Genomic DNA, 26,161 nt, shown 5'->3' on the forward strand with positions numbered 1-26,161 from the left:
ATTAAGTTAGTTTCTTTTCATCATTTGAAACAGAAACTCATGTAAAACAACATATGATACACAATTATTTTAAATGTCTATACATCAAACATTAAAGCAGAAGTAAGTGATATATTTGTGTTAATATAAGTCTTAAATAGTTATATCTTCCGACAGCAATCACTTACATAGAGTGTTTGGACGGAAACACGGGTCTGTCAGTCACTCTGCTCTGCTCTGAGCCGAAGAGAAAACATTTATCGTATCCTACAGTTTTTATCCAATGAGGAGAGAGAACGGCATGCAGGGCTGTGTGTGCAGCCAAGGAACGCCGTGAATGTGGCGACGTAGGGACGAGGACTGTTATCCCTCTATGGTACGCATTATGATCCCAGTTGGTAAAAAAATGTTTTGGGTGTTTTTTTGTCTTAAAATAGACCAATTAAACATAATCAAGAGAAATTTTCAAAAAATATTATTTTTTTAGTAGTTTTTAGGGTTCGTTGCCATACGGCAACACCGTACGATAGTGGAAAGTAATGAAAATAATAGTTTTGTCTAAAATAGTAATAACATTTATTTTAAAACTCATGTTATAGTCTCAACAATCCCCAATAGCCTGAACAGTTAAGAATGCATCTCATTTGAAAGTAAAAACCATTTAAAAAGACATTTTTCACTGCACTTTACCCTCACTATCCTCGCTGTCCTCACCATCTCCACTGTCCTCATTGTCTCCACTGCCCTCGCTGTCTCCACTGTCCTCATTCTCTGGCTCATAGCCTTCATCATTCTCACTGTCTTCATCTTTCACTCTGTCCTCCTTGCTATGTTGCCAGCTGCTCATATTCTTCAACACTGAATGCAATTGCTGTTAACTTTACTACAACAGTCAAATGTGTATCTGTCAAATTGATGGACCTGAAAAAATAACTAAATGATTCTACATGGTTGTGGAGCCTGAGTCCATAAAGTTTACAATATTATTTTGAAGAATTTAGGCCTATAACTAAATACAAAATGTTATCAACATGCCAGGCTAGCAATTCATAATGGTACGGTGTTGCCATATGGCAACATACACATTTTAACAATTTTCTAATATTTAATGATCAAGTACAGTGCAATAAACTACAGAATAATGAACTTAACTAATCTACTATTGAGTATATATTTTTTTCCCAGTTGAAAAATGTCATTAAAACACTTTTTTAGATCATTTTTGAGGGGTCAAATGGCGAGGCTCCTCCCTGTGAAGACGTCTGCAGAAAAGGGCTTCAAAATGGCCTCCAGTGGGTCATGTAATATATTTAAACACTGCTATTGGTTTACTTAGAACCCCACCTCTCTTTTAATGCATTGCAACATAACTGGGGATGTATTGTCTGTGTGTAGAAGGCTTAAAATGGGTTTGTTGCCATATGGCAACGCCGTACCATAGAGGGTTATGGTGCGTTCAAGGCAACTCGTAACTCGTGTTTTTCCGACCTATGAAGTCGTACCAGTTCGATCTGGTACGAGTTCACCGGTCGGAAGTTACGAGTGGCCGTTATAGTGACTTTCACCGGTAAAACAGGTCGGAAAAACACGAGTGGGTTGCCTGGAACGCTACAAAGTCGTAAGTTGTGACTTGAAGCTGTAATTTACGGTTTCAAAAGCCTGCCTGGAACGCAGCATTAGCCAAAACGACCGGATCACTTACTTCTGCTTTAATCTAAATGTTAAATCTAAATGCGTGCAGAGTGTAAAATCAAATTTTTTGAAAATCTGCAAATAACCTAGGTATCAGTATCATTTGTGCTGTCTAGCAGTCTGATATTGCTGAGGGTTGCTACAAGCTGCTAGGCAGGCCTCAGATTGTCAGTGTGCTTCCTTCTGTGACAGAAGGCTCCCTCCCCAGGTACATCCTTGTCGAATGTGTTCTGTTTTGTTGTATTTCGGTTAGGCACAGATTGTCCCTCTGTGTCTCTGGCAGTTCTTACCTGCACTGTGCTGTCTCTCTGCCATAGGTTCACTCATGGGCTCGGCTCGCTAATCACAGCCTCCACGTCTCTCACTCCTACACCGACAGGAACAGACGACCTGGAGGACATAGGATGACAGCACACCTTCAGCTGAGACACGCTCCGTCACACAAAAACAAAAGTCACAGAGGCAGGCGTTCGGACTCTAACAAGCAGCCTGCAGAAACACACATACTTAAAGAACAATACTGGTGTTTCTACATGGTTTACTGCATTCATTTCATTTCACATTCATGAATCATGTACATGTCTATGTGCAAAGACAGACATAAACAGAAAAGTCTTCACTGCTCACGCACTAAATTTAAAGTGGAATTGGATGTTCAGCTAAAATACAGCAGCCTGCTGTCTAGCTATGATTAATAGCTTAACAGCCAGCTCCAGTGTTGGAAAACCCTCCTGAGATGAACTCCTGTAGAACCGGTGCCACTGTAACTAGTCTCCGTGGTCGCTCTACTGGGACGGAGATGAATAGTAATGACCTTTGGTTCTTGCTGCGCCGACATTTACAACTAATTTACACATTTTACATTTTAGTGAATGTTCCTGTTCAGGATGGGTTACAATGATATAATTAGCTCCCGTTCCACCAGAAGGGCTGCGGTCTTTACTTATTGTTGTTATTTGTGATGTTGTGTTTGTCTGTTGTGTTACCAGCAACTCAACCCCGCTGATCTTACAGAATGTGAATTTGACCAATGGATGCCCTTGGATGGGCTTTGCAACTCATTGTTTTTCCTCTAGCAGCACTGTCTCCTGCCAAAGAAATGAAAGAGAGCAGTGTATTTAGGTGGTTTGGCTTTGTTGAATTCACACAGGGAGCAACAGAGCAGGAGCACATGCAGGCCTGACAATATCTGTAGATGGGATCTGGGAGAATTTCCCAATGAGATGCACTGACAGGCTGCCTGATCCCACATCATTTACAGAATGTAAGTAGGATGCATCTAGTCGACTAGTCAGACAACAATCTCATGACACCTGCATCCGCATTTTCATTCAACTTGTAACAACTGAATGATCACTCCCTTCTTTATTCTATGTATTCTATTAGTTTCTGTCAGTTCCAAAATAGAAAGATCAAAATTTATTATCCCACACAAGAACTTTGAATACTTGAATAGAGAAGCAACAACCACAAACTGAAGCAGCTGAATGAAGCTACAGTAATGTAAATACAGATACTCACTGACAGGCTATTTCGCTAATAACCACTACATAACGACTTTAATTAGGCCTGTTTTTGACAGTGGTGCACTATTTTAAAGAAGAGACTTTATTGTTTCATCATGACAATGCCCAGGAGTGAAAGTAACCAATTAAATTTACTTTTCAGATTATTTCTGAAAATCTGTCATTTTAGTTCAACAAGAGTAGCTTCTATTTTAAAACTGTATTTTACTGCTATTTAATTAGCATCATTACACATGACAAAATATTAATATCATAAAATCACAGCATGGTTAAGTGTTCCATAGAGAGGCCGTAGCTTCATAGTTTCATTGCTTGCACTTTGAGCACTGTTACAATATGAGCTGATGGTCTTTGAGATGGTTGGATGTATGAGTCAGTGCACTCATTCATCTGTCACTATAAATGACAGATGACAGAATGATTGGACAGGGATCCAATTTCTCACTGTGTGCTATTTTTAATTTATATTAACTGACTGGACAGATGCTTTTATCCAAGTGAGGAGTTACAAATGAGGTACAACAACAAGCTCTAGTTCATTAAGAGACCTTTAAGTAAGCACCAATGACTAAATCTGTAAAATATGATAAAGTACACGTTGTACAAGTTCATATCATGATGAAGGGACTGACTGATCCTTATTGTTGATTGGTGGGTCATCTAATGGAAATGACACCTATACCCGAGTGTCATCAGCATAGCATTGGCACAAGAAGCTGTTGAGTGAATAATTAGGCCCAGAGCAGAGCACAGAGCTCACACCAGAGAGTGCAGATAGATGTGGTGTTTCAGGCTGCTGATAGGTCCAGACAGAGATAATAATGAAGGTCACTCCATGACAGGAAGACATGAGACATGACTTAAAAATGTGATGTCTTTTTAATGGCTATTAATAAAGAAGCACTGCGATTGTCCAATAGTTCAGAGCTTGAGAAGGATTGAGTGAAAACTTTCTGTTTGAGCACAGTCTGAATTGTTATCAAAACCAGTGAAGCATGCGTGTGAGTGATGGTGGGAGACATGGCTTGGAGGCGATTGGTAGGTATGGGTTCCAGCATATATGTAGGTCAGCTACAAGTCAGGAGTTTGTATACCTCACTGTCAGTGAGAGGGGTGAGTTAAGGAAGTGATGGGCCGTTGCCTGGGGGAGACAGAGAAGGTCACGTCCTCGGTGAGAGGGCTGAGCATGGAGAGTGACGTGCCCCTAACTGGGGGAGACTGGTTGTGTCTAAGTGGTTCAGAGATTTGGCTGCTGATGGCCACCACCTTTTCAGTGAAGAGAGAGGCCGGCAAAGATAGCCGCTGCAAGTCTGTGTCCAGTGAGAGTGGTTGAGGATGGTTTTGAAGGTGGAAAAATAATTTCTGCGAGTGTGATCCTGCTGATCTTATCGTTGTAAAAAGCTGCTTTACCAGCTCTGATGCTGGAAGAGAAGGAAGATAAAAGTGACTTGAGATCAGCAGGGTCGCTGGACTTGTGCTGTTTAATCTCAGCAGCCGAGATCAGTTTACAGCTTTCACACGGCGCCACTGAGCCGGGGGTGAGGCAACTTAGAGCAGCATGTTCAGACGCAGGCACAGACAGTTTTGGACACCGAGCATCCAGACATGAGGTCGGTGTAGAGCAGAGAGACTGTGGCATCGTTGACCTCAGAGAATGAGTAGCAGGTAGAAGTGTCGGCTTTGACAGTGGCTGATGGATGCTCACCCTCCACTGGTCGCACAGGTTAGGTTTACAGTTACATCATCTTATTACGCCAGTTCCCCACACAGCTCCATACTATAGTTATTATACTGGCTTTTAAAAATCCACTATTGCGGGTAGCCATCTTCCCAAACGTAAGACAGCTGTGTGTCAAACTCATTCACAAACTCAGCCCCAGTGGACAGTTAAAGACAACCACAGAGAGGCAGTCTCTAGAATAACATGACATGGTGGTTGAAGGAGGCGTATTTGTGTGGAGCTGAGTGAGAAAGTGAATTTCCATTTGCTGGAGCTTAGGGGCCAGTTCCATCTCCTCACTGGGATGTCAGGAGGTATGGGGGACTGTGTAGTTATAGTGGAAAGTACAGCTGGGTCCACTGAGAGAAAGACACTCTAGGGATAGCTGCCCAGTATAGACAGGATTTTGTTCCATGTAGACTGTGAGGTCGACAACCTATTGCTAGCTGGTTGTCACTAAAGTAGACTTCTGACTGTGGCTTGGATTTAATCAGACATTTAAATTCTTGTCCATCTTAAATCTGACTGTGGAAGTAAAAATTAAGATTTCTCCTCAGAAAGTTTTTGTCTTTGGTAAGAATTCACCAATTGAATGTTTTAATTTGAGCAAAGAGTTTAAAGCAACACTATGTATGTTTCTAAACTCATTTAAGTTGTAGGGAAATGGTTAATAAACGTGACACCACTGCAGCATGAGCAGGATGGCGCCGGCTGCAACTGCACTCTGTAACTTTCCTGTTCAGGTGGGAACACAGCGCCACCATGCTCCAGTCTCCCTGCTCCTCTCACCCACACACACAAGCTCCCTGTGCTGGGCCGCACGGCCGGCCAGCCTCCCCTCCAGAGCTCCAGTGACACACAAAACCCTCTGCACCGGCACAGGCAAAGGCAAAGGCAATGACAACAGCAACAGTGCTTCTCCAGGGATACAGCATACAGTCCTATTTACAACACAGGTAGCAGACAGTTGCCCTTCTCAACCAGAGTCCTACTAAATCTTGCATTGTGTTGCTTTAACAACACAATAAGAAATTGATGATTGAAATTGATTTGGTAAAAACTGGCTGCAGTCTCTCCCTATAAAAAACCCTACTCATCACTCTCTCTACAACAATGTTAGCAGGTACAAATTTTTGAGCTACTGTATGTTTTCCTGTCTTTTGTTACTGGGTGTTTTGTCAGTTCAGCTTTCATTCATTGTTACCATAGTAACACTGGTCTTAGGCCTGAGTTAGCCTGGGGGTAAGGTGTCTAATGGTAATGCCTGATAAATATCAAACTTGTCTGTGAAGAACATTAAAACTGGATCAACTACAGACCAGTCTGATGAATGCTTATGAAACTGGCTTGAGAGGTTACCTGGAGGTTTCTGTCAATACCTTCTGCAACAAACTTTAGATCCATGTAGGAAGGATACACACAAGTGCTGACACTTAGTTAACACTTCAACACTCACACGTCTAATTGAAAGCAGCCGTTCACCTGTCACGACTCATTACATTGAGCTGAGTACAGCATTTGGATTAGCAAAACAAAGGGTTATTTAAGGGGGTTGAAACTTCCTACAACTGACGAAACAGCAATAATGCAAAATGCATGCGCTGAAAAATAAAAATTTGTATAAAATATCTCTAAAGATCACAGCACACACACATACAGGGCTGTATGTGAGCAAATAGCAAGCGATGTGGATACAAAGGCTGCAACAGCTCAGCCACTTACTGCAGCTTCTCTTTCAGATCTACTTTCCACTCAACATCTTTTTAAATTCAACTGAAGAGAAAAGCTGGTGGTTGTCAGAGCATAAATCTACATATTGTATCAATAATTATATAAATATGCAGGTGTCTGTGGACAGTCTCTGGATTAAACATTTATAAAACACTGAGATTGCTGATCGACCCTGTAGCGCTTGACACTATAATGATAACGATAATAAACTTCTTTCATGCAAGAAATATAGCACATATTTAAATCTTTACAACAAAGTCGTGACAAAAACAAGAGCTTCACATAAAAAACAAAACGAACATGTTAAAACATTGATGTAAAATGAAAAGAAAACCATTAAAATATTATTGTAAAAGAGTTCCAATACAATAGTAACAATACATATATCATATAAATAACTAAAACCAGTTAAAAATGTTATAGGAAGCCTAAAATTGGTAAGACATTAATACTTACAACAGTGTTCAAAAGAAACATGGCAGCAAACGTCTCAGAGCTTAGAGACTACAGCACTTTGCTACCTGTACCTCAAGATACATTCATATTTCTGACTTTTCTTTTTTCCAGTGGCACAGTAAACACAGTTTCATTGTCATACAGCCCTGATGTTTCGCTGCCGCTGGTGGTATTAAAAGTTCAGAGTCCATTTCAGAAGATAAAGAGCGGTTAATCCTACAAATCACTGTGGAGTTACGGTGTCGAGACAGGGTTTCATATCCTGCAGCAGGGAAATGTGTGATCACACACAGGCAGCAGCATAATGTGCATATATGTATGTATATGTGTGTGTGCGTTAATACATCCTGCTCTGTGGGAGGCCTTTGTGTGATGAGGCCTCTCCCTGAAAAAAGAAGCTAATCCGTCCTGACAGAAAATCACTGCTGCATCAAAATGTTTAATAACCTACTTTTTGTGATTACACCATGGTACACCTGCAAAGCTCATTAGCTTTAGGTTATCAAGATGAAAGGCTTTTTATAAATCAATTAAAAGAGATGAAAGATAATGAGAGTGATGGAAAGCTTAAATAGGTTTTCTGTTATATGACTTGTTAAATAGGCGAACATATTTTCAAAAGGCTCAGTTCCCAGTACAAAGTGGGATATAGAGGTGCATGAGGGGATTATTGCCTCTTTCTCTTTTCTCCTAATTTTCAGTAGAAAAAAATGACTTCCAAAAATCCCATAAAAAGCGAATTTGGTCTGTTCACAGAAACTATCACTAGTCCTGAAAATGTCTAAAAAAAGTAGGCTATGTGGTACTGAGTTGTGGATTTAGACTGGTATTTAATCGTCTCTACATATAAGTATAAAGAATTTTTCGGGCAGCTGCCTTCTCTCCCAAGGTGCGTCCTCCCTGGATACAACAGTAGTAACAGTGATTATTCAAATTTCTAAGAGTTGGTAACTTTGTAGGGTGTTTTCTCGCTGATAAGGAGAACAGGGACAAACCAACCATCTTCCTCCTGGACTTTGCAACTAGCTGTGTTGTGTGCCACAGGAAAAACTTACCAGTCTGTTGCAGAATGAAAGAATGAGGCTGCTGGTCTGACTAAGATTACTGCTACAACTCAGTATGGGTGTATTTTGCCGATATTGCTTCTGGATGAAGTCATGTTTGCTTTTAGCACAAAGCTAACTGACAGGGATGTGGGACGGTTACCAACACCAGGTTCAGTTGCTTCACATTACATTACATTATGCATTTTTTTTTCAGCTGCACAACATCAGTTACCTTCATCATTGTTTCATTTTACACTCATCCCTCCATTAGGAGGAAGATAAAACATCTTGATCTCCTTTTTATGGAAAAAAAGAAGATGAAACACTCCCCTGCTTAAATCTAATTTCCTCTTTCCACATCTGGTCCTTGAACACAGCAAAACAATGAAAAATTCACCAGTAGATAAGAGGCTCTTATTTTTCTCCTCACTTGACCCATGTTCCACACTCACCTCCCTGCTCATTTCCACTGCATAATATTCCAGCTAATGGAAAACTAATAGAAGCATTATTCTTAAAGCAGGACATGTTGCCTGTTAAGTGGCCAGTGGCCTTGACGTACTGCTCAGTGTTGGGCGGTCAGCTGGGGCCAGGACAAACAGAGGTAGCCTAAACAAAAACTATAGCTGTAATCAGGACAAAACCAAACTTCATCTGTAGCATAACAGTGATGTCTCATTTCAGACAAGCTTGTACCTGTCTTCATGTAGCCTGGCTCGGACGTCCCCTTGCTTCCAAAAAGCTCTTTAAAAAAGCTTTATGAGAGAAAGCTGAGACAGCACACTGTTTCTCCACCTCCTCGCTCCTTTAAGAAACCAGCAGCAGGTCTGAGTCTGACTGTGGTCAAACATTATGATTCTTTAGCCACATGCTCATTGAAATGAATATTGAATGAACCTCTCGTGAAGGGTAGACAGAGGTCGATGGTAATCAATTTAGATCTGGGTGATAGCACTTCAGTCAAAAAAAAGGTTGACTTGTTTTGTTGATAGTTGAGCTGCTGCTAGCTTATAACCACATGCAACCCATGTGCAAGCTGCCAGCAAGTTACAGTACATGTCGACAAACTGTCTGTCCCTCAGTGTCAGGGGAAACTGCAACTCTGTTACTGGTCAGTGCAGGGTAACTGTGGTAACCATGGTTACACTGGTCATTAGCTAAAGTAAGCTGTTGAGTTGGATGTTTAGGCTATTTGTTTCCAAAATAAATAAGTGTTATTTCTGTGAAATGGTCCGACTAACCTTAGACTGATCTATGAGCCAAATTATGACTTAACCAACACTAAGAGGACGCTGATGTGTCCAGGCCTCCTGAGATGGACAGGCTGAGGCCGTCTCTCATCTTCTTTACCAATGTTAGCCTGATTACCACCAATGTAGTAGTAAATCAACATGGCTTTCTATTGTGGACACAGAGGGATTCATGATATTAGGCTTCCTACAGTAAATGAACTTTGCCTCAGCGGTGCATTAACATTGAAACAGTTCATAGAGAGCACACTGACACCACAACAGCTTTTCATTCAATATAACATACAGTGAGCTCAATGCAGGACAAGACATTTCCACCAGCCACTCTTCCTCTCCCCACACTGTCACTGTGAGAGACCTTGTCTGTTTTGTTTTGTGCTGCTTGTCCTCCACATGTCAGACTGAGAGGACAATGCCGAGCCGACATTTTGGGGCCGTTGTGCAAATTTCCAGAGAAAAGAGCCTCAAAAGACAATTTTCAAAGAACAAAGTGTGCTGGCTGCAGTCTGCCTGTGCTGAAATATTCATCCTGGATAAAAACCAGTCCCTGGTGATCTGCTCTCTCTCTCCGCCAACTGCATGACATATGCTGCTGCTGGAGAGCCAGTGTAAAACGTGAAGCTAAATTGGCATTACTGCTGCGATCCACATCCTTGGTGGCACATGTCATTTGTACCTGTCTTCTGCTCTGTCAAGTCTCGACCTCCAGCAGTCTCACTGGATGAACTGGGTGGGCATTAAATGAATGGAAAGTCCAGTTTTACTTTTAAAAGAAAAGGCAGGTCTTTCTGTCTAACTCTGAGTTGTTAGCATGAAGTCTTGTTATTAATGACTTCCTCTCTCTGTCAGTCAGTCAGTCAGTCAGTCAGTCCATGACATTTCAGATGATAGGTCCACTGGGGTCTGCACTGTAACACTTTCCACTGTAGATTTATACAGTATTAATTTATTGGCAGAAGTTTGGCCAGCTTGCTAATTATTTTTTTCTTCTTCTTCTTCTTATTTTATTTTATTTTTTTTTAGAATTAAAGTATGCTACTTTTATACACTGTTGCCCATAAAGTTGGAATAATTTTGTTTACAGACACATGCCTCTTGTTATTCCTATTTGGGTCCTTTTTTACAGTGATATATGTTTGGAAGAGATTGATCAATAAAGTTTTGAGAATACACTTTATCTATCAAGAATAAATCACATTGTCACAATAATTTCATGAGAAGAGGTAAAAAAAACCCCAAAACAAACAGTTTATGCCATTGTCAACTACTATATACTGTATATATTTGATATAAACTGATTTTATACAAAGACATGACACACAACTGAAATACAATGATAGAGTAAAATACTGTAAATTTGAATCTGAATTTTACAGTATAGTTAAAAAAAGACAAGTGCTACGTTGGAGGGTAGATTCAGGTCAATGAAACAGGTTAGAAGATTGATGGCAAAAACACTGTACAAGGTTTAGAAAACTCTGAGAAATTATGTTATCACACAGCAGTTATTTTATCACTCATTACATAGTTTGTTGAGAATGTCACAATCAGAACTGACACTGGGTCTTTCTTTAATCAGCCACAAACGCAAACTGCCACACATACAGAGAAATCGTTCATCAACAACTGTCCAATACCACTCTGCAGCCTGCAAACAGCCCCTAGACTCAGCTTCGCTTTCACACACAAAAAGTCACAGTCAAACCTCGGAGTTCTTTAAAGACACTTCTAAAAATCCAACTTTTCAATAACATGACCTTTTACTTCCAGACGCCTAATCCATATCTACCAAGGCTTTGTTTTCAAATCCCAGCAGCTCTGCCTTTATCTTAAGCTCTGAGTGACTTCAAGTGGCCTTTTCCACATAGATTCACCCACATCAATGGCAGGATGCAAAACTCACAGTGACGAAGACGAGGATTATGAGGTGGACGAACCTCCGAAGGTCAGGACTCCATCTTAACACCTGTGCAGGGTTCGGGGCTCAGAGCGCTGGCCGCACTGTCACCACCTCCTGTGGGCAGAGACAGGGACACGTCAGCAATCAACCACTGCCCAAACTACACTGTGGAAACTACACTGGAGTTTTTTGCTCCCATCACTTCTGCCTGCACAGAGTCAAAGACTGAAGATCGATACCTTGTCTTGCTTTTAACATTGACTCTTTCACTCCTAACAAACACATTTGAGCAGAGTGCTTCACAAGCATGGCTGACTTCAGAAAGATGGCTCCAGTTTGAGTGTCATCAAGCATTTTATTTCAGCCCGATCTTTTATCAGCATGAAACAATATAGACTTAGCCTCTCATTTTTGCCCCACTCAATCACAATGAGAACCAGGATCACCTCCATGTGCTTGTCTTCCCCCTCCACAGTTTTCAGCTCCCTGTTTATACAGTCATAAAAATACTTATTAAAGGGGAACTACGCAAGTTTAGTTGCTCTTAGCTGCCTCATCCCCCAGCCAAGAGACGCGAGGTGAAAGGCAGAGAGCCGCCATTCTCCCCATAATAAGTCATTTAACTATCACAATTACTCTGAAGCTGCAATAAATTAATAATTTAAATTCAATAAAAGTAAAAACCTTGTATAACTCCTCTTTAAAGGGCAATGTGACCTTAAATGGCAATGTGACCTTGACCTTTGGCGATTCAAGTTGAATCCCAGTCAATCTTTGTAGCCTACCAGCTTTGAAGGAATTCCTTTGAAGACTTTATGAGATGTTCACAAAGCCAAACCGTGTTTTGTGAAATAAGCAGCAGTGCCTCTGCTAACATGTTTAGACAGCAAACAGTTTAAATTCATGGGGAAAATGTACATGTAGAAAAGAAGAAAGAGAGCCTGCCAGAAGGAAAGTGTTCTCTAAACGTTGTGTGGCTGAAGAACGATCCACCTTAATAAAACACCCACATCATATTTGTGTATTAAGAGGACTGGTAGCTATAATTGTCTCTGCTGTCCACAAAATCCACAGATCTCCTTCTGTGTGGGAGTTTTTTTCCTCTAGAGAGAGTGTGTTTCTTCACTTAACTACTGAACTTCACTATACTGCTGCACTACAAGGAGGAAATGCCAGCAACAAACCTAAATGTAGAGTAACTAAGACAAATACGGGCCCAGCTCATCAATGGACTGCTCTGCTGCTTTGTCCACAGAAAAGGTCACTCTGTCCATCTGGATGAATCATACCTGGTTAATGAACACAGGTGGAAGTTTCACTTTTTGTTGTCTCTAAGGAGGGAAAACATAAGCTGGCTCGCTCATTGGTTAGCACATAAACCCTGCAGCAAGATCTTGAAAATAAATGTGTTTGTGATCAATTAAGTATAGAAGAACAACAGTCTCCAATGATCTAATGATGTGCAGCCTGTCAATACTGACAAAGGTTAAAGCATTTATACCAGTGCTGCTTTGCACCAGCACATCAACAAATCAATTATGTTTGTCACCAATGAGCAGGGGGTTTGATAACTCGTTTGATCCTCTTCATGTTGGAACAGAGGTACAAACTTAATATATGAGGCACTCTACACTTTTTTGCACCCAATTCAGTCTGAATAAGATGGGCCAGCCTTTGTTTTTGTACCAAAACTCAGTGTCAAACACTGTCCCCTCTCTCCAGCCGGTACTGACCTGGAGTCTGCCAAAGAGTTGAAAAAGGGTCTTCATGCGATTAGAGCCATTACACAGTCCAGCAGAAGTCCTCTTTCAAGCCATCAGCCATCAGTCACAGTGAAGTGAGCACCACTCATTACAACAGGTCCTTCAAGCTGCTGAGCTCCCACTAGTCTGAAGCCCTCTGCAGCCCCTGCTCAGGGTGGATTATATGATTTTGATATCATTATTCAGTCTAAATACTGCTCTGTAAGGTCATTTCCATCCTCACCATGCATTCTTCTTGTGCATATTTCTTCTGTGTAGCTTTTATTTTGCTGAGTGTATTTTTCTTGAGTTTATTCTCTCCAGTTACCCTACGACAGAGGTACTGTCAGTTCTAACAAATATTTCATTCAATATCATGTGAAAATGCAGTAAAAAAGATACAAAAAACCCCAACATGAATTCCATTGTGTAAAGGCCACAAACACTGTTTCCTGCTATAGCGATTAAATGTGTTTATGAAGGTATATCACACACAGCATTTTTTGGGGGGGCATGCTACTTTGACATACCCAGACAACAAAGACAAAGCATCAGGCTACAGGTTCATACCAACTCAGTACAGCTAATCAGTTCTGTGACATCGGCTTTCATTTCAGACGATGAAGGACACTCCTTCTACAGCTGAAGTGGATGTTGAGGTCTCTTTAGAATTGAGACAATGGTAAATGGTCACAGTCACAGATGTTCTATGTAAACACTGCACAACTGGGTTTCTAATCAATGTGACATCTTCATCCTTCATCCCTGACAAAAAGGCAGCAGCTGCTCTGCTGAGGAGCTGTGAGGTCAAGCGCCGGCTCACCCATGAATCACTACTGACTTTATTCACCTGCCAGTCACTGCAGTGATTGACAGGCGTCACTCTGACCCATGGGGTATCCATGCAGTAATGTTTGCTGGGTAGTCAACATGGGAAAAATACACTGTATATACCTTATTTTTAAGGGTATCAATGCAAAGTGTTAATATTGTAGTAATATTATCTGGATTAGGATGGCAGGGAATGAGCCCCAGTACATTGTTCTATTTCATGTCCATAAGTTCACATGGAAAATTTTCATATACTAAATGGTTTGTGTTTTTGTAAAACAATTGTTGTGTATATTCACATATATTTTCATTATGTTGAATTGGCATTTACATATAAAACTAACTAATAAGTTTGTACCTGCTCCCTATTAAACCAACACTAAGTAACTTTTCAACCTTCATAAAATATTTTCATAACTTTTGTGATGATACATCGACTTACAACAAGTTGAATGACACCTCTGTCGTGGTCTGAGGGGGTCTGTATCTCTTTCTCTGGCACTAAGCAGCTTTGAGGAGCATGGTAGGAACCCTGCTCTCACTTTACTTTCACTTTCACTTTTGCGAGTCACAACAAGGAGGGAACAGGCAAAACGGCACTTTAGCAATGGATTATGTTTTTGTTTTCACTTTGAAATGATCCACTGGAAACAGAAACTTAGTTTTGATGTCTTCTGTTAATTTTAATGCAGGATATTTACAGGGCTTCACGCTAGTGTTCATGGGAAATGGAGTCTTCTTTCAGGCAAAACACTACCGCTTTGGTCCACAGGCGCCGCCAAACTCAACCAAAACTGAAAGTTCTTTAGTACTGCTTTAACTGGGCTGAAAATGTCAGAGCTCCAGTATCAGAGATATTGACCATTTATTACTGAATTCACTGTAATTTGTCAGTTTATTTTGCACACACACAGTACCAGCCAAAGCCTGACAGTGCATGGTGACATGTGAGTGGGTTCATGTATTTAAATGTATTTTCTTATCATCATTGTTAGTAAAGGAAACAACTACATATAAGCCTGTGTCAAGTATGTCAGCATCCTGGTGTTGTTGTCACAGAGCTGGGATTTTGCAAAACTAAATGAGATAATAAATTTAGAAATTATATTAACAAATGTCAATAAACAAAATAACTACTTATAGCTTTTTATATGGCAAATGGCATTATTATTTATTTCCTCATTTCCTAATGCCACATCTGTGGCCCTTTTTTTCTGTCCATCTGTTATATTCAGATGAGGGGGTGTGGTTATCTCACAGAGTCAGACTGAACCAACAGCACCAGGACAGCACAGATAAATGTGGCATTTATGGACTTATTTATTAATTTAATATTGATTTATAAGGCAATCCATTCACCTGTCCTGGTGAGGGTGATAGGAATAATATATAATAATATAATAATAATTATAGCAGCATCACCACTACACACCACACTCCCACTACAGATTTCAACATCATGCACGTGTCAAAAGCTGAGATCTCACTGGTGGTTCCTGCTCCACAGGCTCCACTTGTTCATTAAAATTCATCATTTTCCTTTCGGACCTTTTATCTGGTTTTTGCACAAACAACTTAAAATCGTCAGGGAACTACGACACAGGTCTGCCTGGAACATCACGCTAAAGGGACAACAACCAGAGCAGCGGCAAGTTATGTAATAATCCCTCGCATTAAAAAGAGAAACTTGCTGGCACAGGCACTTGTGTACAAACAGTGCACACAGTAAAAATACCCATGAATAACTGCATGCTTTGCTTTTTGAGGTATTTCTTTATGAAAACGGGCCATTTCACCTCCAGCTCTTTCCTCTGTGACCCAGTTGAGAGCTGCAGTGATGGAACCAGACTCAGCTGGCTGCTTCCAGCTGATGGTGCACTCACACCCCAGCAACTAAGTCGGCTAACGGTAACCACTTTAAAAAAGGAAGGCACCCCAGCAGTGTGGTGTAATGTACTCCACAATTACATGCAAACGCTGGCAAACTGTGAGGCAGGCTGTCGGGACCTGCTGCCAAAATCTGAATCCTAATAGCAAACTACCTGCACTGTCAAGCTTTTTTTTCACTCTGATCAAACATTTTTGTGACTTTAGATTGTTCTCCATCATCATCATCAGCGCCAGCAGGCATCTGATAGGTCCCTTGCAGCAGGGCCAAAACAAGTCCAAAGAAAGAAGTTCGCACGATATTAGCCCTTTAAAGGGATACGCCAAAATTTTTTTTCACGTCTTTCCTCACTCCCGAGTCCATGACACTCATCCTTTCGACTGTGCGTGCAGTAACGAGGGAGAGCCCGTATCGCTCATAATGGGCTCTTTGCACAGCTCCACTACTTCCTGAGCCCATTAGCTTAGCTTAAACGCTGGAAGTATATAGGAAGGGTTAGCCTGCCTCCACCTAAAGTCATCAGAGACACTCTTCAGCAACTCTAAATGGACCGATCTTCGTCTCAGAGCTGACAAAACTCTCCGGTACGGCATCTTGAGCGGTCAAATGCCAGTAACGGGATGAGATCGGTCAAAACGGAGGATTCAAGCAAAGACGGTTTCTTTTGGTTCAAGCTAGTGTTACGGTCACTTTCGTAGTTGAGAAGGGGGGCTGCCATATTGTGTAATGTTTTGATTGGTTGCCTGGTTACCTGTCCGCTTAAGTCTGACGTGAGCGGAAGGAGCAAGGGATGCTGGGAAAACGCCAAAGAGGACACGAGGCAGCTGTCCCGGGGAGCTGACGGAAGAATCCCCTTCACCGCAAGATTGATTTATCGTTTAGTTATTGTCTCGTCTAAACACAAATGAACTGACAAAGCCACGACTGCGTGATGACGGACGGAGGGGGCCGCCCGGGGGCCGCCCGGTGCCACTGCAGCAGGACGCCGGTCTGCTGAGAGGGATTCGCCGACCAAGCTACAGGTGATGAACGAGAAGCGGCCGGTGAGTCAAACATTGGGCGATACGGCAGCGAATTCCCACCAGACTCCAGGGTTTTAGTAATAGAAATATGTGCACCTGTGTCAGCCCTGAAGCCTAGACTTGTTAGAGCCTTAATTGTGAAATTTAATTTGCCAGGGTGGCGCGTGGTCGCGACACTAGCTACTCTCAAAGTCCAACCCTAACGTCCCCGTCGTGAGAGGTGGAAACAGGTCAAGCTGGCCAATAGGGCAATGGTGAAACTCACAGGCCAATCACCTGTGAAGTGGATTCAAATGATTACAGAAACATTGATGAAGAGTAAGAAACCCAATGAGGGTGGAAACAATTCATCAATGGCCTATGTTCCGAAAGGAACACAAAGGCTTAAGTAAGTAAGTAGGCTAAGTATAGCTACATCGAGGGTAGGTTAGCTTCCTATTTCAAAGTAAAAGCATACATTCTATCGTCATGGTTTTCTGTATGTAAAGGGCAACGGGTGTTTTATTTTGTGAAAGTAACCGGAAGTGCATTGGTCACAACGGCTAGCTTGAGTAGCGCCGAATTCGTCCGAACAAAATTGTAAACAGCTGGCCTGGTATTTAGACAAATTAACGACACACTGCTGATCTAAACGGCTAGTTTCTCACCTAAAAATGTTTGAAATGTTGATAAAGTGATATATTTACAGAATTTATAGCTAAAAATGAAATCAGCTTCTCACTGCTGATTTCGGCTGGATAGGAGGCAGGGTAACACTACCTATACACTTCCAGCGTTTGAGCTAAGCTAATTACAGGCGATACGGCTCTATCTCCCTTATTACTGCACGCACAGTCGAAAGGATGGTGTCTGTCTGCTTGTCATGGACTCGGGAGTGAGGCAAGACACGAAAAAAAAAATGTTGGCGTATCCCTTTAACATCCACTGGCTTGTGGGTCCTGCATGGGCCAGTGGGTGTTGAGGGGTTAAGAGAATAAAACCATAATTTTATAGGAAAAACACTACTTCTTTTCCTATTTTTTAGAAAAAGTCTGATCCTACTATCAAACATTTGTTCATTTGTGTACTACATAATGAATATAAAGGCTCAGCAGTGTGAGAAATGATTAGGAGTTGACCAATATAGATTCTGATTCCTATACTGATAACTGACATTTGGAACGGACATAAAGCACTTGGTTGACATGGTTCACATAACCTTCTCTATGATGAGGTGGTTTATGAGCCAAATATGTCAAATGAGCTACATTCAAATGGTTTGAACTGCAGTCACGCTGAGCACTGTCTGGGATCCTGCACTCCCAGCTATTTGAAGACTATTTTAAGAGGGAAATATAGAGCAACTATTTTTTGCATGCAGACAAAACCGGTATCAGCTGACATTAATTAGCCAACAACATCCACTCATTAATATGTTTGAAGCTTGCACTCTAAAAACAGCAGAGCAACTTTGATGTAATCCGGGGGCCTCAGTGGGAGACGGCATAACAGAAAAATGTGAGAGGAGGATGCAGATGATGATAAATACATTAAGCGGGCTGTGTGATATCAGTAGAGGGAGACGGCACTGGCACCCCGGTGAACAAAGCTCCCCTGGGTGTCTCACTCATGCCTCAAATCGATCTCCATCAGCTGCGGGGTCCAGGCATCCGGCAGCCAGCGTCAGCCACTCAGTTAATTGGGAGAAAAACACACAGGCGAAGAAGCGCAGACCTCATTGTGTCTTTGATCCATAAAACATGATGAGTTCAATTCCCGTCTCTCCTTTCATTGACTTAACCAACATGCCGGGAAATGAATAAAACATTTGGTGAGAAAATGCAAAGTGAAAACAACAACAGGAAATAACTTCCTGTATTGGAGATGCGTGTCTGTGCTGGTTGAGGGGAAAACCTCCTCTTCCTCCTTCACTCCACACAGACAGGGAGACAGACAAGACAGACGGACGGACTGCCTAAAGGTCAGGGCTCTTTGCTAATGACTGCAGGGCTGCTGGTGTGTGCATGTGTCTGAAAATGATGATCCTTCCCATCACAGCAATCATCTACACACTCCTCCTATGGAGCTCCTGACCTCCAGCTGCTGCAGGCAGGTTGCAGGTTGTGGTAGGTCTGGGAAGATGTCAGTGTATCTGAAGAACAGCAGGCACACTGGCCATCACTACAAATACATCTCATTTGTAATCACTGATTAATTCTAAATCATTCATCATCACCCCCTGCACATAATGATTATTGGCTCTAAATCATAATCGGTAATAGACAAAGTCATTGTAGAACAGCAGTAATAAGCAGTAGCACCTGCAGCTACAGTATAATGTTGCATTGATTAACATTACAGTGTATGTGGTAGTAGAGTACTGGAGGTAAACGTTTCAGCTTGTTGCTGCTATAGGTCATCATCGCCACCGTGTTCGTCTGGGTGAGACCGTCCTGTGAATTGATAGGAGTCAATGGAGAAGCTGCAGTTTCTCTTGAAGAAATAAAAAAGCTGTAAAGTGGCAGCGTGGCAGTCACTGTGTGTTCTATATTCTCATCAGTCAGAGGACGAGGGGTTAAAGCAGGATAACATTTTTACATAACAGCCCGTGGCAGAACGAACACCACAGTGTGATGTGGAATCTAAGTGTACTGTAGCATGAAATGGGATGGAGTAGGAGTACAAAAATACAATGCAGCAGAATGCCTTTAACATACCCATATGTCTTGTCTTATGTTTTTTTTATCTTAATCATTCTTTTATTATTATTTCAGCCTACATTTTTGTCTTTCTTTGCTACTGTATTGGCTGGGGGTGAACAATATTTGTTTATTTATGCACAAGTTTATGATAATATTGAGTATTAAAAGAACACATTAAAATTAAAATTGATTGGGAAATAAAATTTTCATTAAGAATTGTTTTGTTACAGTCTCACAGTCCAATATTGTGTTGGTGCTACAGTAGCGTTGGTCCTGCAGTGCACAATTCAAACACAAGGACACACAAGCAGTGCACCCAACCCAGGCTATAATCCTAAACCAGTAGGGGGGAGTGTGGCTACTGAGTCAAAGAGCTTAACTTTTCTGTAAGTCGTCAGCACACATAGTAAGTCCCTAAACCCACACCGCTGCACAATGTCAGCTTGTAGACCACAGTGTCTAACTCTCTGCACAGTAGCTCTGCACTAGTGCCACCACCAGTGTAAATGTCAGCAACTGTCATCAGTGTAGTTAAAGGTTTGTCCATGAGCTAGCTGGGTTCTTCTTGCACCATATCCCTCCTGTTTCCACCGGCTCAGAGAGGTTATATTTAGAGAATTCACAGGCTCTGTGTTGATTCCTATTCACAGATGTAGAGCAACAAAGCTCATTTGTTGGAATGAGACTCATTCCCCCAGATAAAAACGGAAAATATACAGTGCAGACTGCTCTAAATACCAGTGAAGTGGAAGGAGTGTAAACAAGTGAAGCGAGCAGTGTGTGTGTGTGTGTGTGTGTGTGTGTGCTGCTTGAGGTGATCAGCTCCACTGTAACAATGTTGGTAACAAGATACCAGATCTCTGCTATTGTGTTATTGTATCTCCTCTTCCACGCTGAGGTCAGAGGTCGAGCTCAGCTGCGGAGATGAGGATGTCGGGGTCGCAGAGGCATCACGGCGGCCCCGGGGGCAAAACTCTTTGCATGAATACACAACATGAGGCTGTTTAAAAAGATGGAAAACAAACAAAATTAAGGCTCTGGCAGGAAGATGTGGGCACGCGTTGCCGCATACAAAGCAGCTTATGGGATTTGAGAATGTTTTATAGATAAATGAATGAGAGATGTATGATGAGATCATGCCCCGGTGAAAAAGAGACGCTTTAATCCTTGCACAAATATGTGTACGCAACAATCTGGAATGAGAGATGAGTATCAGTACTCTTCAACAACTGTACACATTTGCAATGCACCAACAAACAGGACACTGAGACATCGACCTGTGGCCCATCTGACTCAAGTTACAACACACAAACTTAGTGGGATGTACTGATGTCCAACCAGAAGAAAATGAGTGAGGTGTTCCTGCGGTAGGTTCAGGACACTTGCAACACTGCCACCAATAAGGGAATGGACAACAGGACAGTCTTCTAAATATATAAATAGGAGTCAACTATATATATATATAACCATATTTATTATAATACAATTTATAAAACCATGGTTCTGGGACTGCAGTCTTCCCTATGCCATTGCAGGAATGTCATTTTGTCAGATCTGTTCATCTATTAGAGCTCTGCCATAAACTATTAACAATAACTACTAACTACTAAACTGTCTCTGTCTCTTATACAGACACAGGGGTTGCCACTTTCCTTATAATTGTTATTGTTCATTATTGTATAAAGTACATGTTGTACTATATATAACTTTCTGTCCCAACAGTTGTTCTTATGTATTGCTTCTCTCCAGCCTCCTGTTAATAACCTAATTACACTACTTACACAAACTGCCCAACATGTAATTATTAGAAGCCGCATGACAGACTAGAAACACTTGGATGGAATAAACCTCTGCAGCAATTTTTGCAGTCTAGGTTCCTGGTAATGCAGCAAATTTACTATTGGAAAATCAGAAATGACAGGAAACTGATGAAAAGTCAAGAATCCAAAATGCCTCCCTTGGACTTTTTACAGACTTCATTTCTCACATTTCATCTTTTGTCCTGTCCTGGCATTAATGGATTTCCACATCCCACATTTTATGTTTGAATGAGAGCTGATCTATATGTCCCCTGCTTTCTAGTCTGTTACATAAGAGGCCCCATTACAAAGGTATATTATCACATAGCAACCGCACATTGTCGTTGCCACAGCAGCATGACACCCTTGTTGCGGTATGAGTTGCAGGAAAAGCTCTTCCTCCATATGAGATAAGCTGTGTTTTCCTGCAGCAGCTCTGGCAGCTGCAGCCTCTTCACAACAAAAGAGAAATCAAGTCAAATGTAATTATGAGGCCATTTCGACAAAACAACTCCATCATAGGCTTTATAGAATAAAATGTGATGACAGCAGACAAACAAACAATCACAACATACAAAAGCTTCAGTCCATTTGCATCCTCCTGTGTGAGGATGAGCTCTGCCATGTGTCCAAGACAACTGCCCCTCCCCCCCTCTGCTACAGACAGTGTGTGTCAGAGCAGGTGGGACCCTCAGTGCTTCACTTAATATCATGTAGCAACCTGCACTAATACTTACTTATTTATGTATATTCTTTTAATATGAAATATGAAGAAAGACATTTCATGTCTAAATGTCACTACTGGGGAAGCAGAGTCCCTCATCTGTCAGACATAGTCTCAGTATTTGTAGTTTTGAAAGTGCAGTTTAAAAACTGGTATCTCTACATACTACTTCTTTACATTTTCTATGTATTTTTCCCTTACACAGTATATTATATTATAAGGACTTTTGACATACATTTTATTTATATAGGTCTATGTTCTATATATATTTATCTTCTTATTATTCTGATCTTATCATCTTTATAACCCACTCCATCCTGAGGGAGCAATGGTAACTAAAAATTTCCACCAGGGGATCTGATTCTGGGTTTGACTCCACAACATTCCTCCAGCATGAGATGTGTTTACGCATCTCTTTATGTGTTCATCATTTCAGACTTAAAAAAAAATTGGTAAAAAAAAAAAAAAAAGCTGTTGGATGTCACTGTGTGTGATGCATCCATAATGGAAAAGATAATCATTGCAGTGAGTCCTAAATCACAGATTAAAAACCTTTACACTCAAATGACATGTTTCTGTTTCTATTTGATGTAATCTGAGGTAATCTGATGCAGAAGACCAGGCCAGGATGTTGTTGCTCTGCTCAAGCATAGCGACACAGGGTTTGTTTGTGGTCATATCAATATCACCAGCGTATCGTCAGTCTGCAGTAGTCAAGCTGACTCTGAATCCTGATCTTTATGGGTTGCTGTCCAGGCTTTGGACCGCCTCCATATGCACTGGCAGATGGTTGCACTGTTTCAGCAGCAGACTGATATCCACTCTGCACCTCCTGGGCCAGTTAACTCCTGCCATGCTGTCAGTAGGTGGGTGGTAGTTCACTGGCAAAGTTTGTGACAGAGTGAAATCAGTGAATCAGCGTAACCGGCTGACTCTGGATCAAATCAACAACCACGGGCTTATGCAGTTTTGATGGTGCTGGGTTTAAAAATAATATCTAAAGCATGTTCTAAACTTTCTTGGCTCTACTTTGCAGAGCTGTTGCACTGAAAACTTCTTTGTTTTGCATATTCTCTTTCACATACATACTTGGCATTGAGATGAGAGGGATAAAGCAGAATATCACTGGATGTTCAAAGATGCCGACTGTAATTTCCAACTTAAGGGTGATAAAGGGGCATTGTGCATGTTAAATATATCACATAATATATCATTCTCCATCCTTGTGCTGATATATTATAAGATTTCGAGAAAATAATTTAATAATCACCTGAAAAATTCAGGTTAAGATCTTTACACCAAACCAAGATTTTAAAATAATAGCTCAGAAACACATTTCCCACTTTCACTTTCCACAGTATGGTCATTGCACATCATCAGATAATAGTGTGATATTGCACTCCAAGCAGCTGCTTTGTGCTGCTGAGAAGCTTTGCATTGCAGAATGGAGAGGTAATGATTTAAAGAGTGATAAAGCTCTTTGATAAAGCTCAGTACAAGCTATCTGCAGGCCCTTAATTTCCCAAGCCACCAACTCCCCATCTACATTATACATCACATCTGCAATTTACACCATTGTGGCCCTTTCTTTTTAATTTTCCAAAACGTGAGGGACGACACAGTGGAGGTGATGAGGATTCAAGGTGAAGCCACGGACGGTAGATGATGATGAGAAAGAGCTGCAGCACAGAGGAGGAAGTTTTTGCCCTGTAAATGGAGTAGAAGTTGCGCATTGGAGCTGACTCTAATTCACTTCTCTCTTCTTTAATGTTTGTTTTATGTTGCATTTGGGGGTGGCACGGTGAGCAGTGGTTGCCTGTCTGCAACAGGGTTATGAGTTCAATTCCCAGCCCTGGGGCCTTTCTATGTGGATTTTGATTTTAGTTAGTTTAACCAAGCGCAGCAGGCCAACTAGCTGTTTGTCATGTAGACAGGGTGTGACAGATGTGGTGTTAAAGCAGAAGTAAGTGGAATATTTGTGTTAATATAAGTCTGAAATAGTTATATCTTCCGACAGCAATCACTTACATAGAGTGAAACACGGGTCTGTCAGTCACTCTGCTCTGCTGTAAGCCGAGGAGAAAACTTTCCTTGTATCCTACAACCTTTATCCAATGAGGAGAGAGAACGGCATGAAGGGCTGTGTGTGCAGCCAAGGGATGCGCGTGAATGTGGTGACGTAGGGACGAGGACCAATAGATCCATGACGAGGGCGGGGGCTGCTAACTCCATCGGCTGAAAAAAAGTTAGCCAAAACGACCGGATCGCTTACTGCTTTAAGTAAGTTGTAAATTGCAGCTTAATAAGTACAGAATTTGTAAACTGTACAGGAACATAACTAGTTAATAACACATAACACATATACACACATAACACAAGTGATGAAGAAGAAGTGAAGTGTACTGTAGCTGAGTCAATGACAACAGAATGGATGGTATTGGACAATGCTGTTAGTCTGAAGGTCCCATACATGTCTGTTGTGAAGTTTGGTGAACATACAGTATATTGTGTTGTGTGTACACTTTGGACTTTGGCAACATCAGTTTTACGTGATTACTTTCCATTTCCTTACTTTACAAAGGCAAAACATGAATAGCAAATGCAGCTGTGGTCAGCACAGGAGCTAACACCCCTGAAAATCATACCAGCCACCCATCACACACAGTTAGCAGTAGAGTATCTACAATCCATCAATTGTTATTCATTACGGATGGTGACACCAACAGGTTAACTTAGCTGTGTTACGAAATAAGTCGACATGCCTGAAGAAGATCAAACCACAGGCACTCGACCACAGAGATACAGTAAAGGCAAGTGGCCCATTGCCTTTGTGGTAACACAAACTGGTGAAACAGCCTATTCAGCATGTCGGACACGTCTACCTGGGTGAAAAGCAATCACAGACTCTGTCCATTGATTAAAACAAAGATGAGACTATGTCTTTGCCCGACCCCTATCCACTCTCTGCTCCTGTTAATGGGATTCTCTGTGCTTCAGGACAGGTGTGCAGCTGTAATGAGTGACAGTGCTATGCAGGGGAAATATTTAGCCGGCGCTGCCTGCCTCGATCCTCACATCTCGGATAAGGCCATAAACACCACCTCCCCCTTTCAATTCTGGATACAAGCACCAAAATTGATATGTTCAACCCTGTGGGGCCAATAAGGTGAAAACCCCCATTAGCCACAAGGTGGTTTCCATTCCTGACACAGGTAATACATTTGACCACAGGACAGATTTCACCGTTTATGCAATATAATCCTTACACAGGGCCGGCCATGCCCAAATTGTTGGCAAGAATTGTATTTATACATTTTTTAATGCATAATTACGAAGGTGTTTATGCTGACAAAGCTTTACAAAGAGCTTCTTCTTGTTTTAATTTCCCCCGTCTTTGTTGCTCCTGATCATGGATGTATTAGATTAACTATAATATATCCATGCTCCTGATTTGTGATGTCTCTTGGACGCCGTCTCTTCACCTGCAGCCTCTGACCAGTGAACGGTCAGATGTTGACTGTTGTTGACCATTACAGAGACATGTGTGGTGTCAGATTACAGCTCTCGTCGTTGCTCTCTTGTCTCATACTGACTTGCTGCCCATTGCACACCTCATATTGCGCAGCGCATCAATTGCACAATTTGCGCAATTCGCGCATATTGCTCAAAATGCGTCCCAATGCGCAAACACGAGGCCCAATGCACAGTGTGTGTTCTGTGTTTAGGCAAAGAGGCCGTATATTTACATTTAGTGCTTATTTGATCAATTTTAAACATTAATACAGAATAAAACAGGTCTCTCCAAATGAAGGATGTGCCAAAAGCTCTGTAAGTACTTTTTAGCTTAGTTACTATCTTTCGGTCTTTTTTCATATAAGAACAACCTCTCTTTCTGGATCTCTTCCTGTTTGAATTTCAATCAGCAAAACAATCAACAATCATGTCAAACTCACTGTTTTCTTTCAGTAATTATCACTAGTCACTTCCACTTATCCATTGCTTAATTAGTGTGACTGCTGAAGCAGTCACACTATTGTTCTTCTGTTTGGCCATTTTCTTCCGCCTTTTTACGGTCTTCTTCTAGTCCTTCATACTTTGTGCTATTTCAACAATTCATATATCAAAACGTGCAGCTTTTTTTGAACTTTATCGGCATTACTTTTCTCTTTTTAAC

At 41.4% G+C, this 26,161-nt stretch overlaps 1 protein-coding gene across 6 annotated transcripts in view; it reads right to left on the bottom strand.

Annotated features, from left to right (window-relative positions):
* The window catches only part of lrfn2b (leucine rich repeat and fibronectin type III domain containing 2b), a 124,614-nt gene that overhangs the window by 47,197 nt on the left and 51,256 nt on the right, over positions 1–26,161 (bottom strand). For 2 of the 6 annotated variants that reach the window (XM_085770704.1, XM_085770705.1), the window contains exons 3-4: positions 11,338–11,414; positions 1,962–2,061 (exon numbers count right to left, since the gene is read on the bottom strand). The gene's annotated coding sequence lies outside the window, so the exon portion shown is untranslated. Of the gene's footprint in view, positions 1–1,961; positions 2,062–11,303; positions 11,415–26,161 lie in introns of all 6 variants that reach the window. The other 4 variants (XM_085770702.1, XM_085770701.1, XM_085770703.1 and 1 more) reach the window with 3 other exon arrangements.

The sequence above is a fragment of the Trachurus japonicus genome, chromosome 24, assembly GCF_045865225.1.
Source record: "Trachurus japonicus isolate A0001 chromosome 24, Traja_1.0".
Lineage (NCBI taxonomy): Eukaryota > Metazoa > Chordata > Actinopteri > Carangiformes > Carangidae > Trachurus > Trachurus japonicus.